This window comes from Mustelus asterias, chromosome 7, assembly GCF_964213995.1.
Source record: "Mustelus asterias chromosome 7, sMusAst1.hap1.1, whole genome shotgun sequence".
NCBI classification, from domain to species: domain Eukaryota; kingdom Metazoa; phylum Chordata; class Chondrichthyes; order Carcharhiniformes; family Triakidae; genus Mustelus; species Mustelus asterias.
This window is the reverse complement of record NC_135807.1, coordinates 88,204,724-88,224,714: the sequence shown is the minus strand read 5'-3', so window position 1 is coordinate 88,224,714 and position 19,991 is coordinate 88,204,724. Positions and strand designations below refer to the sequence as shown.

The following is a 19,991-nucleotide window of genomic DNA, read 5'->3' as shown; positions in this document are numbered from 1 at the left end:
AAATGTGGATTACAGGGTCAAAGGTAGGGTTCTGAAGACTGTGGAGGAACAGAGAGATCTTGGGGTCCATATCCACAGATCTCTAAAGGTTGCCACTCAAGTGGATAGAGCTGTGAAGAAGGCATATAGTGTGTTAGCTTTTATTAACAGGGGGTTGGAGTTTAAGAGCCGTGGGGTTATGCTGCAACTGTACAGGACCTTGGTGAGACCGCATTTGGAATATTGCGTGCAGTTCTGGTCACCTCACTATAAGAAGGATGTGGAAGCGCTGGAAAGAGTGCAGAGGAGATTTACCAGGATGCTGCCTGGTTTGGAGTGTTGGTCTTATGAGGAAAGGTTGAGGGAGCTGGGGCTGTTCTCTCTGGAGCGGAGGAGATTGAGGGGAGACTTAATAGAGGTTTATAAAATGATGAAGCGGATAGATCGAGTGAACGTTCAAAGACTATTTCCTCGGGTGGATGGAGCTATTACAAGGGGGCATAACTATAGGGTTCATGGTGGGAGATATAGGAAGGATATCAGAGGTAGGTTCTTCACGCAGAGAGTGGTTGGGGTGTGGAATGGACTGCCTGCAGTGATAGTGGAGTCAGACACTTTAGGAACATTTAAGCGGTTATTGGATAGGCACATGGAGCACACCAGGATGGTAGGGAGTGGGATAGCTTGATCTTGGTTTCAGATGAAGGTCGGCACAACATCGTGGGCCGAAGGGCCTGTTCTGTGCTGTAATGTTCTATGTTCTATGTTCTATCATGTACCATCATGTGCCGCAACTACCATGTGCCATCATATATCACAACTATCATGTATCACAACTATCATGTACCATGAACAATGCCAACAGCATTGGTTCAATTCTCATACTGGCTGTGGTTGTTCATGAAGGCCCACCAAGCCAACCTTACCCCTCGTCTGAGGTGTGGTGATCCTCAAGTTAAATCACCACCAGTCAGCTCTCTCCCTCAAAGGAGAAAGCAGCTGATGGTCACCTATGCCGCACGGTAGCACAGTGGCTAGCACCACTGCCTCACAGCACCAGGGACACGGATTCATTTCCAGCTTTGTGTGACTGTGTGGAGTTTGCACGTTCTCCCCGTGGCTGTGTGGGTTTCCTCCGGGTGCCCCCGTTTCCTCCCACTGCCCATACTAAATTCCGCCTTTGTGTGGATTAGCGGGGTAAATATGTGGGGTTATGGAGATAGGGCCTGGGTAAGATGTTCTGTTGGAGAGTAGGTGCATACTCGATGAACCGAATGGCCTACTGCACTGCAGGGATTCTATCTGCGATTATGGCGACTTTACCTTACCTTATACCACACTTTATCCCATATATGACAAATATTCACCTCGGTTTGAGAATGCAATTCATTGTGAGATGAATCGTTTAAAAGTGAACATTTCAAATCTGACCTGATCAGGGATTGCACTGTTACCCCTTGCCGCCGGAATGATGTTACTAGCTGAGCGTTGCAGGGAGCAGTGCTGTAGGACAGGGAACTTGTTCTGAGTTACAGAGCGGTGTGTGTGGGGAAGTGGAGAGAGCTGGATCCTGCAGCAGGCAGAGTCTGGCTGGACTGCAGGGAGTGCTAGTGAGAGGGTATGTTCTCAGGAAGCACAAGGCTGCTCCAAAGTTTTCCTGGGTGACTGACAAGTCGCGGAATTGTTCGGGCGGATCCGAGATCCTGGGATGCGAAGAGCTACAGAGTACTTTGTACAGCTGGGGGCAAGCGTTGGAATGCAGATGTGAGAAAGAATGGCATCTCAGTTACAACCGAGGACGCCTTGATTTTCAATTAGGTGGGGAGGCAGATGTAATTTGCTTTCCCCGGGACCACGTGGATTGGGATGAAACATCTGGGAGACAACATCTGGGGGACAGTAACGGGGCGGGAAGCTATCGCATCCGCTCTCTGCTTGAACGCTGCGGCACCGAGCGCACAGCAAGCAGGGGCACCAGCGCTGCTATAGGGTCGGGGCAAAAGCAACCCAGTGACCCCGGAGCTCGTGGGCAGTGCCAGCTTCACATCAATGAGGACAGAGTCTGACCCAGCACCCAGGTAGGTCTTCCTCCGACTTCTCCATTGTATATTAGTTTATTGATCTCTCCAGTGTGCCCCTTGCAGCTTCCAGCAGTTTAGCAGCGCTTTAATACTTTTTTGTGCCCTTTTCTCTATCCGTGTGTCTGTTATTGCAATAAGTTCAGATATATTTCTGTTGTATGACATTTGTAATCCTTTCGACCCTGTCATTTTATTTCTGAATCACTTCATTTCAGTTTGGTCTCAGTATTCTCTCTGCTTTTAGAACTGCAGAGTAAATATGCAATTTAAGCTTTGTTACAGACTGGCTTTAGATGTGCCCATATACTTAACGCTTCTAAAACCCGTTTGATTCCGTTTGTCCACAATGTGGTCCAATTTCGTCCATGCGCCCATCTTTTTAAAATCCAGTGGGAATATATCAGCTGTCAGTGTCTCTGTTTCAACTTCTTACAGATCCCTCATCTACTTTATAGCTCCCAATGTCTGAACTTTATAAAAATTGCCATTCCTGTCTAATGTTGGTTTGTACAGGTGATTTCAGTCCTATTGCTATTGTCTTGTTCTTTGGAATCCATGTTGTCTTGCTGAGGTATCTGTGAGGACTGCTAGGATCAATTTGTAGACATAAGTGATAAAATGATGACACACTACCGCATCACTTTAACCACGCACCAGCACATAACTGAGAATACATAAGTTAATGCTAGTGAAGAAATTCAAAGTTAAGTAGATTGAGAGTCCATTGCCATAACCATTGTTCTCCCAGTGAGCTTTTGGAGCAAGTTTTGTATTTTTAAAGTTTATTTTATTAGTGTCACACGTCGGCAAATTAACACTACAATGAAGTTACTGTGAAAATCCCTTAGTCGCCACACTCCGGCGCCTGTTCGGGTACATTGAGGGAGAATTTAGCATGGCCAATGCATCTAACCAGCACGTCTTTCAGACTGTGGGAGGAAACCGTAGCACCCGGAAGAAACCCACGCAGACACAGGGAGAATGTGCAGATTCCACACAGACAGTAGTGACCCAAGCCGGGAATCAAACCCGGGTCCCTGGCACTGTGAGGCAGCAGTGCTAACCACTGTGCCATCGTGCTGCCACTGTTTGCCACCCAATGCCAGCAAGGTTATAGCCCTTCATTATCATTAATTATTATATAGCATAACATAGCATTTGCAGAAACAGGCCATTCAGCCTGACAAGTTCATGACAGCCCTCATGCTCCACACACACCTCACCCTTTTTCATCGAATCCTGTCAACATACCCTTCTATTCTCTTCTTCCTTGTGTGTTTGTCCAGATTGTCCTTAAATATATCAATATTACTTGCCCCTATTATTACTTGTTGTAGGAAGTTCCACGTTCTAGCCACTCTCACTGTGGAGTTTGTACGTTCTCCCAGTGTTTGCGTGGGTTTCCTCCGGGTGCCCCAGTTTCCTCCCACAATCTGAAAGATGTGCTGGTTAGGTGTATTGGCCATGCTAAACTCTCCCTTAATATACCCGAACAGGCGCCGGAGTGTGGCAACTGGAGGATTTTCACAGTAGCTTCATTGCAGTGTGAATGTAAGCCTACTTATGACACTGATAAATAAACAGACTGTGGGTGAAGATGTTTCTCTTGAATTCCTTTATTGGATTTATTGGTGACTGTTGTTTTTATGGCCCCATAGTCTCCCCAAATGAGTGAAAGCATCTTCTCTGCATCCACCCGATCACATCTTTTCATCATCTTAAATATCTCTCCCTGTGTTCTCTTTTCTGGACTGTTTTATCTTTTCTGGTCATTGTAACCTCTTATTTCTGGTTTTCTACATTACAATAGTGACGACACTTCAAAACTACTTAATTAGCTGCAAAGCACTTTGGTTATGAAAGGTGCTATATAAATGCAAGTCTTTTGTTTTCATTATTATTCTAATATATCTTTTTGCATCATTTCAGTGCATCTATATTCTTTTTATAATATTGTACATATTGTTGTACATATTACTTCAAGCGTGCTCTAACCAAGGTCCTATGCAAGTTAACATAATTTCTCTCCTCAGTAATTGTAGAAATTAATCCCAGGATATTTATTAAACTTTCTTTTAAATGCTATTTTTAATGATTCATTTACACAGCCTCCCCCCCCCCTCCCCCCCCCCCAACTTCCTCTCACGATCCCTTTGCTCCGCTACCCCGTTCAGACACTTAGGCCTAGGTTTTTCATGGAAGCAGTGGCCCCACCAACTGGCTGAAATTTTCATAGAATCATAGAATCCCTACAGTGCAGAAGGAGGCCATTTGGCCCATCGAGTCTGCACTGACAACAATCCCACCCAGGCCCTATTCCCGTAACTCCACATATTTACCCTGCTAATCCCCCTGACACTAGGGTCAATTTAGCATGGCCAATCAACCTAACCCGCACATCTTTGGACTGTGGGTGGATAGCGGAGCACCTGGAGCAAACCCACGCAGACACGGGGAGAATGTGCTAACTCCTTACAGACAGTGACCCAAGCCGGGAATCAAACACGGGTTCCTGGTGCTGTGAGGCAGCAGTGCTAACCACTGTGCCAACGTGTCGCCCCCATACATTTGGGGTCAAGCCCACCTTCATCAGCCTGGGGTTGGTGATCACCAGGCTGCTAATTGAGGTCATGACTTCTGCCCTACGAGGGAGCAGATAGTTCGCACCTCTCCAGATCCAGCAGCACCACTGGGAGCAGTGACCACTGCTGGAACTGCAGCCAGCCCACTGAAGAGTCATGGAGGTAGTCAGCATGGTTTTACCAGGGCCTGGCAAGACTTATTCCTTCTGAAAGCTGACATTCTTCATTATATTTTTAGATTCTAGATGTTTCTCTATTACATTTTTGAATAAAGATCCCATTATTTTTCCCACCAATATTAAGCTAATTGGTTTACAGTTCCTTGAACTTCTTCTATCTCCATCTGTAAAAACAGAAATCAGATTAGCTCTCTGCCAGTCATATTGCACTATTCACATTTCAATGTATTTATACATATTTATGTGACTCTTCTTTCTTTTTCCCGTCTTCATTTAATGTGTGTGGATGCAATCCATCAAAACAGTGATTTTCCCCTCTCTAAGGTTGGTTAATTTATCAATTATTTCTTCACTTTTTATCTTAGTTGTCTCCTCAAACTTTATCTGAAATCCTATCATGTTGTGCTAGCTATGGTCCCAATGTTTCCCTGTAGCTATTTATCTGTTCTGGTTCATTTCTTATTACTAAATCCAGCAGTGCACCCTTTCCTGTTGGGCTTTTTACATGCTGGGTAAGATGAATCCTGTACATATGTTTTTTTATATTCCAACCCATGTACTTCTTCTGCTATTGCTTCTTGCCAGTTTATTTGAGGATTGTTAAAATCTTTCACAGTTCTATGGTATACTCTTTACTCATTTCACATATTTGCTTTCATATTTCATCCTTCACCTGCCTCTTACTATTTGGTGGCCTGTAGTAAACCCCTGGTGGTTTTTTGATCCTTTATCAATTCTCATTCTATATGCATTCTGTTTCCATCTTTCTGATAATTAAACATTTTTTTCCTACTGCATTGTGTTATCTCAAATTAGCACAGCTACTCCACCCTATTCCTTCTTTCCCTATCTTTCTTGGTTACATTTTAACCTGCAATTCATAGTTGCCACACCTGTGCATTTGGTTCCTCACTACAGATTAATGCCCCTGGTTCTTCACTACAGATTAATGCCCTCATTGTACAGTCTTGGTTTGAACATTCTGTAAAGAGGGCTTAGTTTACCTTTAATATTGTTCCTTTTATTTTATTTCTAACAGTCCTTTTATACCTGTGCTTTATAATTGTACTTGCTTTCTGAGGGGTGCTAACACATTGACAGCACCTTTGACACCCTGTCTGGGCTTTTTATTACATTTTGTGAAATCAATGGGGGAAAGAAACCAGGCCTGGGTTTTAAATGCACGGCCAGGATGCTATCACACATTTCACTGGTACAATACTGCGCTATAGCCTTGAATATTTTGTGTACAGTAAGTATTGGATTCAGTGTTCCACATACATTACATTGATTGAGAAATTTCAGCAAGAGCAGGAAAACATTGTTTTGATATAAGATAGCATGAAAGTTGGTACATAGTACATACAATTGTCTTAAGTACAGCTTCCTGGGAGTGAAAAAAATAAATGTATTCATCTAATCTGCAGTTAAGTGGGAAGGTTATAGATATTACATCTTGTCAATTAAATTTTACAGGTATAAACATTTACACAACAATGCCAGTAACCATCATAATCACCACTTGTGGTCAGTTTTTAATGTGTGGCACTCTTTTCAGGCTGGCATTGGTGGCATCTGCATTGTTATCCTGTTTGCTGTCTACCCGGGGCAATACGGTGGCACAGTGGTTAGCACTGCTACCTCACAACGCCAGGGACCTGGGTTCAATTCCCGGCTTGGGAACCCACTGTGTGGGTTTCCTCTGGGTGCTCTGGTTTCCTCCCACAGTCTGAAAGGCATGCAGCGGCTTAGGCGCATTGGCCATGCTAAATTCTCCCTCAGTGTACCCGAACAGGTGCCGGAGTGTGATGACTAGGGGAATTTCACAGTAACTTCATTGCAGTGTTAATGTAAGCCTACTTGTGACACAAATAAATAAATGGATATACATGAGGAAAATCACAGGCATTATCGAGTGGGCCATAATCATTTTTACCACTGACATGAACAGCTGTGTGAACAACTCTGCAGATCCACTGGCTTTGCAGGAATCAGGAGGCCAATGCTTGCGCCCATGTTATTATTTGGGCTCCTGTGCGCTGAATTCCTCATTTGGAACATACAACTTTTATTTCCCTGTGCACCTGGTATGCAACCGGCAGCATTGAATAATGCACGTGAATTCATTTTCCCCAGAGGCTTCCATAATGTCTTAATTTTAACCATCTTTTACATCTTTATTTGAATAGCAAGATGAGTGGAAAGACTGCTTTTAGAGAATTATGCCTTCGGTGGGCACATTGTCACCTTCAGAGTCAGAAAATTGTGGGTTCAAATCCTAATTCATGCACTTGACAACATCATCTTCACATGCAGTACCGATAGAGTGCTAAAATGTTGCAAGTGCTATATTTTGAATAAGACATTAAACCAAGATCCTCTTATGGTGACACAAAATATAATGTAGCACCATGTGAAGCGCATCAGGAATACTCCTGGTGCCTGCTAACATTTATCCCTCAGCTAATATCACTAATGCATTGTCATTGGTGTTTTTTTAAGACTACGCTCTGAATAAATTGGCTGCCAAAAATCTCTACATCAATAGTGTCCATTATCAGCCAACTTGATTCCTTGCACATAATCAGAAAACAACTGATGGTGCTTCACATAACAAAAAACTACAGGCCCCTAACAACACCGCAGTTGCACTGCTGAAGATCCGTGCTTCAGGTCTACCCAAGTCCTTAGACAAGCTGATCCCATAACACCTGCATCGACCTGACAAAGTGCAAAATTGTCAAGTCGTGCCTAGAAAAAGCAGGACAAGTAAAGTTTTAAGTTTATTTATTATTGTCACAAGTTACAAGTTACATTAACACGGCAATGAAGTTACTATGAAAATCCCGGCACGGTAGCACAGTGGTTCGCACTGCTGCCTCACAGCACCAGGGACCTGGGTTCGATTCTCGGCTTGGGCCACTGTTTGTGTGGAGTTTGCATGTTCTCCCCGTGTCTGCGTGGGTTTCCTCCGGGTGCTCCGGTTTCTTCCCACATTCTGAAAGACGTGCTGGTTAGGGGAATTGACCCAAACAGGTGCCAGACTGTGGCAACTAGGGGAATTTCACAGTTACTTCATTACAGTGATAATGTAAGCCTTACTTGTGACTAATAAATAAACTTTACTTTACTCCGGCGCCTGTTTGGGTACACGGAGGGAGAATTTAGCATGGTCAATGCACCTAACCAGCACATCTTTCGGACTGTGGGAGGAAACCAGAGCACCCGTAGGAAACCCACACAGACACAGGGAGAATGTGCAGGCTCCACACAGACAGTGACCCACATGGGAATTGAACCTGGGTCCCTGGCGCAATGAGGTAGCAGTGCTAGCCATCATGCCACCCCAACCAACAAGTCCACCCCAACCACCTCCTGCTGCATCTCTCTACTCACAGTCATCAGTTAGCAGTGCTAACAAGCAGCATTAACTTACCAGTGATTACATTACAACACAGAAACCAGGAATTCTCATGGTGTTTATCCATCATAAGAGCTTCATTCAATTTGATTTACTACATCCCACCCAATTAACTTATACTTTGATTCCTTTCTCACTTATATATTTAAATACATCTATAATATTTACCTCAACCACTTAGACACATTTTCCACATTGTCACTACTCCCTGCATAAAAGCTTTTCTCCTAAATTCCTTGTTGGATTTATTCAGGACACTTTTATATTAATGAACATCAATTTTAGATTATCCACCAATGGAAATAATGCGCGGATTGTTACCAGCCTTGTGGAGATGTGTTAGCTGGAGGGAGGCCTCACAAAATGGGGGAGGAAGGTATCGGAAGGAGAGTCTGTCATTTGTTATGCCCTCAGGGTAATGCCAGTGGTAGGAATGGCAGCAGTATGGCCGCTCACTGACTGGAATCAGGCTGCCAATTAATACAACTAATATTAATTTAGATAAATGTGAGGTGATGCATTTTGGTAGATAGAACCATGGCAGGATTTACTCAGTTAATGGTAGGGTGTTGGAGAGAGCTATAGAACAAAGAGATCTAGGGGTACAAGTTCATAGCTCCTTGAAAATGGAGTCACAGGTGGACAGGGGATGAAGAAGGCATTCAGCATGCTTGGTTTCATTGGTCAGAACATTGAATACAGGAGTTGGGATGTCTTGTTGAAGTTGTACAAGACATTAGTAAGGCCACACTTGGAATACTGTGTACAGTTCTGGTCACCCGATTATAGCAAGGATATTATTAAACTAGAAAGAGTGCAGAAAAGATTTAGTCAGATGCTACCGGGACTTGATGGCTTGAGTTATAAGGAGAGGCTGGATAGACTGGGACTTTTTTTATCTGAAGCATATGAGTCTTAGGGGTGATCTTATAGAGGTCTATAAAATAATAAGGGGCATAGATAAACAACTTTTCCCAAAGGTAGGGGAGTCTAAAACTAGAGGGCACAGGTTTAAAGTGGAAGGGGAGTGACACAAAAGGGTTCAGAGGGGCAATGTTTGTACACAGAGGCTATTCACTGATAATTGCATAGTGTTCAGCCCCATTTACCATTCCTCAGATAACAAAACAGTCCAATGCTCACATGTAGCAAGACCTGAACAACATCTAGGCTCACACTGCTAAATGGCATTAAAGTAACATTTCAAAATGTTCTTCATGGTTGTGGAGCAGTTTGGGATGTTCTGTGGTTAGTAAAGGACTGTATAAGTACAAGTTATTTGTTCCTACTTTCAGAGGTATCCATTTCAACCATGTTCTTGACATTATTTCCTACATTATAACAATGACTACATTCAGAAGTACTTAATTTGCTGTAAAGAGCTTTAGGATGTCCTGAGGTTATGGAAGGCGCTGTATAAATGCATTTTTTTAATCATTTGAAACCACAGGCAGAAATTAAATTCAAATACAATGACATTGCTCTATTGAAATAACCTAGATATCTTAATGAGTTGCGATCCACTGCATTAGTCGATGGCAGAACATCGGGTGAACAGTAGAGGGAACACATGAGAAGAAGGTCTGCCAGAGGAGTTAGATCATTTACACAGTGGGGTAAATGGCATGGCAAATTTAACTGACCTTAACTGTTGTCGGTGCAGGCTTGATGGACCGAATGACCTCCTTCTGCACTGTAGGGATTCTATGATTCTGTGAAAGCAAAACAAGCAATGCAGGCATCATTGTGAGAATTAACTTGGCAATAAATGCAATTTATTACCATCAGGCAGCTTAGCCTGAAGAAATAGCCTGCAAGTTGCTTTACATTTTCGGACAATGTTGTGAGGTGAATGGAAAGCTACCAATTGCAAGCAACATAATTTTCTACCACACTCATCAGAAAGAAGAACATCTCAGAGAATGTTACAAGGCTCCTGAGTAGGAAATGAAGAGATTTGAAAGTGTGGGATACTGAAGGCATGGCCAACTTCTGTTTTTTTTAAACTTTTAAAATAAATACAAAATAATTGGGATTCGTAAAGGAGTAAGACAAAGGGATTTTGGAAAAGAATTCCAGAGGATCTATTCCTAGTGGCTGAAGGATTTTTCTACTGTAAGATTGCAGGAAATTGTGCATAAACATTACTCCTAAATTAAATGAATAGATTATGCAGGCTGGCACATACAGCTTTAAAATATTTCCGAGCTAATCACAGAATTCTGACAGTGCAGATGGTGGCCATTCAGCCCATTGAGTCTGCACTGTGTCTCCAAAAGAGCATCTTACTCAGACCCACCCCCTGCCCTAGCTACGTAATCCCATGCATTTACGCTCTGGAACACCCGGAGGAAACCCACACAGACACGGGGAGAGCATGCAGACTTTGCACGGACTGTGATCCAATCGAACCTGGGTCCCTGGCACCGTGAGGCAGCCGTGCTAGTCACTGTGCCACTGTGCCCCCTAATTTTGGTGGAATGAGCCCTGTTCAAAGGGATTGGTAATTGCAACACCTGCCGGATCCCCCCATTTAAATTATAATCCTCTACAAAACATATAATATGAAAATACTGCACGTAAAGAGTGTTTTAATAATACAACTTAGAAAAACAAAAATAGAGGACACAGTTCAGCCCCTCAACTCTGTTTCACCATTCACTGGGATCATGGCTGATCTGCAACACAACTCCACTTCCTCACCTTTGTGCCATATTCCTTAATAGCTGTGGTTAAAATACATCTCAGTTTTATGATCAACTATTTATCGTGCATTAATTGGCATTCGCAGAAGAGAGATCTAAATTTCTGCCACCCATTTGTTGAATAATTATTTCCTAATTTCACTGCTGAAAGGTCTGTAAGATCTGTCTCTAATTTTTAATTCATGCTGCCTAGTCGTAGAGCAAAATGTAACCACACCGCTCCCACCCCACCCCCCCCCCCCCCCCCCCCCCCACCCCTCACTGGGAGGTGGACTGGGGATACAGAGACAGTAAAAGCACAGACTGCAAGTTAGACCAGCTCCCCAAGGCAATCCAGACGGGTTCCCCTCTAACCCCTTCAGCACCTGCAATTTTTTATTTTCTTTTAAAGTTACCCATCCATGATCCTGAGCTCTCCTGCATTCCTCAGCAGTGACCACCTCTCCCGGTGACAGAACGGAGGCTTCAGGGCTGCTGGCTGTGTTATTGGGCCAGCAGCATCAGGAGAAATCCGTTGTCTTTAACTGGATGGCGAAGGTTCCAGAGGCACCATCACCGCCTGTGATAAAATTACCCAGCAGGTCGCGATAATAGCAAGTGTGGCCACGGGATTGCCCCTTCATCCCGATATCGGGGTCCCCCACTCACCTGATAAAATCCAGCCCCCTTGTGGCTCCCAACCAGTGGAAATGGGGTCTCTCTATCTACTCTCAACACTCCTTCATGCACATTCCCCTCCAGGGTGTGGTGGACATATGGCAGCTGTCCCTCACTCCCAGCTCACAGGAAGCCCATCTCCAGCTGCTCATGTCATCCGCATGTAAGACCAGCCCTGTTCGGGAAGCATTTTCATATCATTTTGCCTTGAGATGGTCTTTATGGACCTCCAACGGTCTGCAGAATCCAGTTCAGGAACCACTGATTTGATTAACTGAATCTAAATTCCACAGTAACAGCGAGTTGTGAGCTCATGAGCCGTAACTTCTGAGTTCCAGGGCAGTGTAACTGGGGCGTGCCCCAAAGATGTGCTTGGAAGTGCCTCCCTCTCCCCTTTGAATGCCCCAACCCTACCCTTTGAAATGGCTTAGCAAGCCATTTGTACTTAACCGCTACAAAGGAATGAAACCAGACTGACCACCTGGCATTGACCTAAGCATCAGAAACAACAATGGCAAACCCAGTCCTGTCAACCCTGTAATGTCCTCCTTACTAATATCTGAGGGCTTACGCCAAAATTGGGATAGTTATCTCATAGACTAGTCAAGCAACAGCCTGACATAGTCATACTATAGCGTGGCACAGTGGTTAGCATTGCTGCCTCACAGCGCCAGGGACCCGGGTTCAATTCCGGCCTCAGGTCACTATCTGTGTGGAGTTTGCATGTTCTCCCCATGTCTGCATAGTTCCCCCCGGGTGCTCTGATTTCCTCCCGCAGTCCAATGATGTGCGGGTTAGGTTGATTGGCCATGCTAAATTGACCCTAGTGTCAGGGGGATGGGGAGGGTAAATATGTGGGGTTACAGGGATAGGACTTGGGTGGGATTGTTGTCGGTGCGGGCTTGATGAGCCGAATGGCCTCCTCCTGCACTGTAGATTCTATACTCCGAAATCATACCTTACAGATAATGTCCCAGATACTACCATCACTATTCCAGGGTATGTCCTGTCTCACCGGCATGACAGGCCCAGCAGAGGTAGTGGCACAGTGGTATACAGTCGGGAGGGAATTGCCCTGGGAGTCCTTAACATTGATTCTGGACCCCATGAAGTCTCATGGCACCAGGTCAAACATGGGCAAGGAAACGTCTTGCTGATTATCATGTACCGTCCCTCCTGCTGTGATGAATCCCGTACCCCTCTAAATTCAAGGGCAATTAGGGATGGGCAATAAATGGTGACCCAGCCACTGACAGCCTCCATCCATTAACAATTTTTTTAAAAATCCATAATGTTTGTTGTTGATCTGGATGATTATAAAATCAAAATATATTAAGGTGAAGTGTTTGTAACTGAAGATCTACATTCATACTAAAAGTGATGTGAATGGAGAAATGCCCCAGTTATGTTTAACATTTATGACCGCCTTTTGGTTTTTTTTGAGATTAAACACTGAGGCAATCATAGTCTATATAGGTTTGAAATTGAAGACTAGAATTGAGGAAATTAGATGTTAAAACACGCAAAGGAAAAACACCAGGACAAACATTTCAGGACAAGTTTGAAGGTATCACTTGCTTTCACAATTACTTCTGGATCTTGAAGCTCTCCACCCAAGCCTTGGCTACTAAGCTAGAAAAGCTGTTAAGTGCTGTATCTGATTATGCTCTTCTGACAAGTGATGGACTCCATACCTGATTCCACCTACAGCATGTAGGACAAACTGGCAGAAGAGATCAATTTGACCACTTCATTTGTTTATAGACATTTATGCCTGTCATACAATGGTATTTACATGAATGCAAATGATTTTGCATTTGCATCGATGGAGTACTTCAGGTATTAAGTCGTTTGGAGTGTATTTCACAAGGAATGCAACCAGACCAAAGAAATAGTCTTATATAAAAATAGTTAATTGTAACTGAAGGACTTGGCAACTTTCTTAAACTTAAAAAAAATCTTCTCATTGTTGAAATGGAAGAGTAGGATCGTTGGCGAAGTGCCTATATCTACATGCTGAAGAAAGAGTTGTAAATCTGCAACATTTGATCATTCAGATTCAAGGTCCGATTTGCTCTGTGGTTCAGCATTGTATAAGAAGGAAGTTGCCAAAACCAAGAAGAAAACTGAAATCTATGGCATGAGAATTAACAATAGCATTTAGCCGCTGGCAATTGAAGAGGTAATTAGACATCTGTTAGAGGGGAGATTTTCCATGGGCTTGCTCATGATTATCCTTACAGGAAGGGGATGCCATTACCCTATGATGCCTTAGCGCATCTGTTCCAATTATTGTGTAGCAAATGAATGATTACAGCTCTTCAAAAGGGATATTTTAAAATGTGTGATGTTAGATATGTAATTACAACTGACAGGACTTAAAGAGAGAATAAAAGTCCTCCTGTCAATAATGCGAAAGAGAAAATCAGTGATAAATCTCATTCAGTACTCAAACTGTTTTTTTTCCTGCCAAAATTATCAATAGACAGAATGCCACTTATAGTTACTTTCATGTACACACTTTCCAGCAGGTGGTCACTAGGCAGGAGATCAGAAATGGAAATCTTAACTCAATGTTTTCTCCTTCCAAACCCAGCTGTCCTGAGACCAATTCTAAGAGTTTGACAAAAGCAAAATACTGCAGATGCTGAAAATCAGAAATAGAAAGTGAAAATGCTGGATAAACTCAGCAGGTCTGACAGCATCACTTCTGTAGAAGGACCATTTAGATCCGAAACGATGGCCGGGATTCTCCCAAAAAAATTCTAAGTCCCCAATTCGCGTGAAAACGGGAGTAACTCCCACCGGTTTTTTCAGCGTGATTTTCAGGATGAATCTCCCACAATCTGAGCACTGAGGAGTGCCCTAGCAGGATTCACTCTGAAAATCAGGGGGCGGGGCCTTTTCCCACTGGAGAGACCGGCAGCATAGTGCTGGGCGAGCCACTGCGCATGCACTGGTTTGTCAGTGACAAGTTTGGCGCATCTGCAGTGACTCCGCATTGCTGGCCTCTCGATAGCTGGCCAGCCTCATAACCCCTCCCCTCATCGTTGTGCCTACGAGACCCCCACCCCCAACTGCTGACCCCCAAGACTTCTGCGGGTGAGCCCCAATGTCCCCCCACCCGACCAGCCCCGATCTCCCGATCCATCCCCTGACAGTCCCAACCCTCCCCCCAACCCCCAGCAACCCCTACACCTCACCCCAATGGCCAGCCCAATCTCCGTCCTCCTTCTCTCCGATCCTTTTGCAGAGTGGACCCCCACCCCTACCGATCGCCTCCCCGCTTAAAGACCCTGCCTCCAAAATTTCTGCACCCCCTCTGGCCCAACACCCCTTGGCACTGCCCAATGTCCAATGTGCAGTGCCAAGGTGCCCCTTGTGCATTGCCAGTTTGCCCCTTGGGAAGTGCCAGGGAGCCAGGCTGGCACTACCCAGGGGGCACCTCCCTTCCCCCTCGGGGGGGGGGGGGTGCTCAATAGCCTCTCTTCACTCCAGCGGGATGGGGCAACCTGTTCCCCATTCATGCGGGGCAGTGGTAAACCCCACAGGAATGAACCACTCCTGGGGGAGGGTGACACTAGCAGGCTCGGAGACTGCAGGCCCAAAGACTTCAGTCCTGTGCCCGCTAATGGGATGTAAATGCAAATTTAAATATTGAAATCAGCTCCACGCTGATTTCTGGCGTGGAGCTGATTACTCTAAAAAACTTTGCCATGGAGACGTGCAGAGGCCTGTGTGCCCAGCGGGGAGCCTGCTAGCCAGCCTCCGCTAATGTCTCCTGGCTCATTACACTGCTAGAGCAGCACAGCGGGCTGGGAGCATCACCCCCATTAACTATGATCCTCTCTCCACAGATGCTGCCAGACCTGCTGAGTTTATCCAGCACTCTGTGTTTTTATTACAAGAGTTTGATCATTGTTCTGCCTCAGATTGAGCTGATTCTGCACGATCGGGATCAAATGGTGGACTTTCCCAGTCTGTAAATCACTATATTATACTTCAATCATGGTGACAATCTGTTTCATGCTTCAGTTAGGCCGAGCATTCCTTTCCCATCTCTGCCTTTTTGGTTGATGAAGATCTAAAATTCACTATGCAACTTGATGAAGGGTGAATATGTTTCCTTTTTCACTTGCATACCTTTAAATGTGTCGCTGCCTTTCCTTTGGATCCACTGACAAGAATTTCTATATTCTCCATGAAGCTTTGCTCCGACTCTGAGGGGAATTTCACAGTAACTTCATCGCAGTGCTAATGTAAGCCTTACTTGTGACTAATAACTAAACTTAAACTTAAAATAAACTTAAAAGCTGCAGAGACAGCTATGATTAAATATTTAAGCCAATTGATTGTGGGAAATTGGGATCAATCAGTCCTGCGAGCTCGTCCAACAGTCCAACAATCTGGCAGAAAATACTTAAATTACATGGATGGCAGAAAATCTCTACGATGGGGAATTACCAGGGAACCCCACTGCACATCAGATGGGGCCATCAACACACATGGTTCATGTTTGACCCTCAAGAAACTTAAATTTTATTAAGTACTATGATAGCTATAATTTTGTGTCTTTAAGTACATTTGTGACAAGAAGCATTTTGTCTACAATAAATATATTTATTCGATTCTTTCTTGCTAGTCACAGGATAGACCAGAGTAAAGTTAGTTACTGTTAACTGTTTCCAGGAGATACATCATGGTCTGATACGCCACAGACACCAATATGAAGGTGCAGCTTCTTATCAGTGTCCTTGGATTCTGTCCCATATCACTGATCATTCAAAGTGTTTGATTCATGGGTTTTCCAGGAGCAAATCACATCATGCCATTTATTACAAGAATCCATGTGTGGTTGACCACTTAACATAGTTAACAGAAATATAAGGTAGGAGCTTCCGCGCAACCCGCATTGTGTTTTGCGGAGGCATATCTTAACGAGTTCAGCATCTTGTTTGACTTCACATTTGTTTCCAAAGAGGCTCTCACTTCCACTGAGTCTTTGCTGCCAAAGGCTGATATTGCGGAAACTGCATATCTCAACGAGTTAAGCATTTTGACTGACTCCACACTCGTTTCCAATGATGCTCTCAATGGCTTTGAGTCATTTTTGCCAAAAGGCTGATATTGCGGCAAAGTGCATCAAAGAACAAAGAAAATTACAGCACAAGAACAGGCCCTTCAGCCCTCCAAGCCTGCACCAACCACGCTGCCCATCTGAACTAAAACCCCCGACCCTTCCGGGAACCATCTCCCTCTACCCCCATCCTATCGTTAAGCATTTTGACGGACTCCACACTTTGGCTGGTGGCAGGATCTTCTGGTTCCACCAGTATCAACGGTGGGGGGGGGGGGTTTCCCGTTGAATGCACCCCTCACCATTGGGAAATCCACAATGGGGGCATGCTACTGGCAGCACCAGAAGATCCTGCCAGCGTGAACGGCGGGAACGTTTTAGTTTAATAGAAAAATACTGCAGATGTTGGAATCTGGCAGCATCTGTAAGGAGAGAAAACAGAGTAACGTTTCAAGTCCACATGACCCTACTTTAGTTTTTAATTTGTCTGTTTAGAGGAATCTTGGTCAGTGTTGTACAAAGTCAAATTACTCCGGAATCAGGTGGGCTGATTATTTTGTGGAATTGTGTAGCCACAATAAAAAGTGAAAGGATGGCACAAAAACAGAAAATGCTGGAAAATCTCAGCAGGTCTGACAGCATCCGTGGGGAGTGAATAGATGACCCTTCGTCAGAGCATCTCTCCAGCATCCGCAGTATATTGCTTTTATCTTAGAGAAAGGATGGTGTTTCGTGGTCAATTTAACTTAGCGGGGTAGCTCAGGAGAATCTTTGCTGTTGCCTGGGGATGTGGGCAGCTAACAGCACATTCAGGTTCAGAGAGGAGTGGGAAAGACCAAATGCGGTGACAGTGGAAGTGGGGAGCTTCACATGTTGGGAAATACTCCTTTTCCATTTACTGTGAGACCCCGCCAGTCAAACCGAAGTCAAAAATGTTGTCCGTTAGCACAGATGCAGCCTCCTTAGTCATGCCATCCACGGTGACACAGTGATTAACACTGCTGCCTCACGGCGCCAGGGACCAGGGTTCGATTCCTGGCTTGGGTCACTGTCAGTGTGAAGTCTGCACATTCTCCCTGTGTCTGCATGGGCTTCCTCCCACCGTCTGAAATCACGCTGATTAGGTGCATCAGCCATGCTAAATTCTCCCTCAGTGTAACCGAATAGACACCAGAGTGTTACGACTGGGGGATTCTCATAGTAACTTCATTACTGTGTTACTTGTGACACTAATAAATAAACTAAAAAAAACTACAATATCAATTCAATGAGAAATCACCTGCACCGAGGTTAGTGAGAGTCAGGTCTTGTTGGATTCACTGGAATATCTGCAACATTAACAATAAAATTAATCTTCTGCACGTGTGGAGAAAACACTTTAATGATGCGTTTTGAAGGATGCCCGCCATTTCATAGATCATAGAAATCATAGAAACCCTACAGTGTAGAAGGAGGCCATTCGGCCCATCGAGTCTGCACCGACCACAATCCCACCCAGGCCCTACCCCCACATATTTTATCTACTAATCCCTCTAACCTACGCATCCCAGGACTCTAAGGGGCAATTTTTTTAACCTGGCCAATCAACCTAACCCGCACATCTTTGGACATTTGTGAATGATTCAGCAGAAGCCCCACAGATATCTGCCATTCTCGGAATAGTTTTGATGCACTCTTTGTCCTGAATTTTCTTTTACATTTCTGAAAAGGAAGAACTGTAAAATGGGAATCCTATTATAAGTTCCTGTTGGTCTGATGTTCTTCAAGACAATGAATCTCTTAGAGTCCAGCTGTGCCTATTTCTGAATAAAATTCTGCCCACTGAGTTGTGCAAATCTCATGGGGTGATTATCATTTTCAGTTCTAACTTTAGCACCTTGGTTCACACACTTGTGTAAAATTTCTTTGTGTGGCATTTTGACAAAGCAGTTAACCTATTTATTTTGAATCTGCTGACAAAGGTCCTTCGCACCAATGCAGTAACTCACTCATTGCACAGCGGATTCAAAGTAGATTCAACCTTTAAAACCAATGTTTGTGTTTAATTGTCCTTCATATTTTCACTGCAATGAGGTACTCTATACTTGGGCTGTAAATTTAATTTTGAATCCATAGACTACATCTGATTGGAGATCCATAGCACCAAAGTATCTTACTAAATACATTATTGTTTCTGCAGATTGCAGGGCCGCATGATGATGCAGCGGTTAGCACTGCTGCCTCACAATATCAGGGCCTTGGGTGACTGTTTGGAGTTTGCACGTTCTCCCCGTGTTTGCGTGGGTTTACCTGGGTGCTCTGGCTCCCTCCCACAGTCCAAAGATGTGCAGGTTAGGTGAATTGGCCATGTTCAATTGTTCCTTAGTGTCCAAAGACGTGAAGTTTCATGGGGATGAGCAGGGTAAAGACATGGGGTGATGGGGATAGGGTAAGATGTTCTATTGGAGAGTCAGTGCAGACTTGGTGGGCCAAATGGCCTCCTTCTGCACAGTATGATTCTATTCTATACTGGGTGGTGACAACATTTATGTATACTTTGCTTTAAAAATCTATAAAATTCATCATGTGCCAACACAAACATCTCAATCAATTAAACAAAAAAGTGTCAGAGCTTCATTTATTGAAGGAATAAATATTACGTGTTAGATTTCTGACTCATTTAGCAATGTTTAATTGGGTTCTCGGCCTCTGAAACTTGCTTTGGGTTCTCTCTTGTCTGATATCCACTAACAGCCCATTCAGCATCACTTTGAATATGGTGTCTTTTCGGGTGCTTGCCCTAAATAGCACCTGCACCTGAGGGCTTTGTGAGTGGTTGAGTACCCTTCGGCCATTTTCAACAGGTCGATCATGGAATTTGCCATTTGCGAATCTTTCCACAAATCATAAGAACATAAGAACATAAGAAATAGGAGCAGGAGTAGGCCACCTAGCCCCTCGAGCCTGCCCTGCCATTCAATAAGATCATGGCTGATCTGAAGTGGATCAGTTCCACTTACCCGCCTGATCCCTATAACCCCTAATTCCCTTACCAATCAGGAATCCATCTATCCGTGATTTAAACATATTCAACGAGGTAGCCTCCACTACTTCAGTGGGCAGAGAATTCCAGAGATTCACCACCCTCTGAGAGAAGAAGTTCCTCCTCAACTCTGTCCTAAACTGACCCCCCTTTATTTTGAGGCTGTGCCCTCTAGTTCTAGCTTCCTTTCGAAGTGGAAAGAATCTCTCCACCTCTACCCTATCCAGCCCCTTCATTATCTTATAGGTCTCTATAAGATCCCCCCCTCAGCCTTCTAAATTCCAACTA

The 19,991-nt window shown here is 44.2% G+C and overlaps 1 protein-coding gene across 1 annotated transcript in view; it reads left to right on the top strand.

Moving 5' to 3' along the window:
• The first annotated feature begins 1,929 nt into the window (after positions 1–1,929).
• kcnv1 (potassium voltage-gated channel modifier subfamily V member 1) overlaps positions 1,930–19,991 on the top strand; it is a 64,174-nt gene continuing 46,112 nt past the window's right edge. Inside the window, exon 1 of the mRNA XM_078217117.1 lies at positions 1,930–2,057. The gene's annotated coding sequence lies outside the window, so the exon portion shown is untranslated. The remainder of the gene's footprint in view (positions 2,058–19,991) is intronic.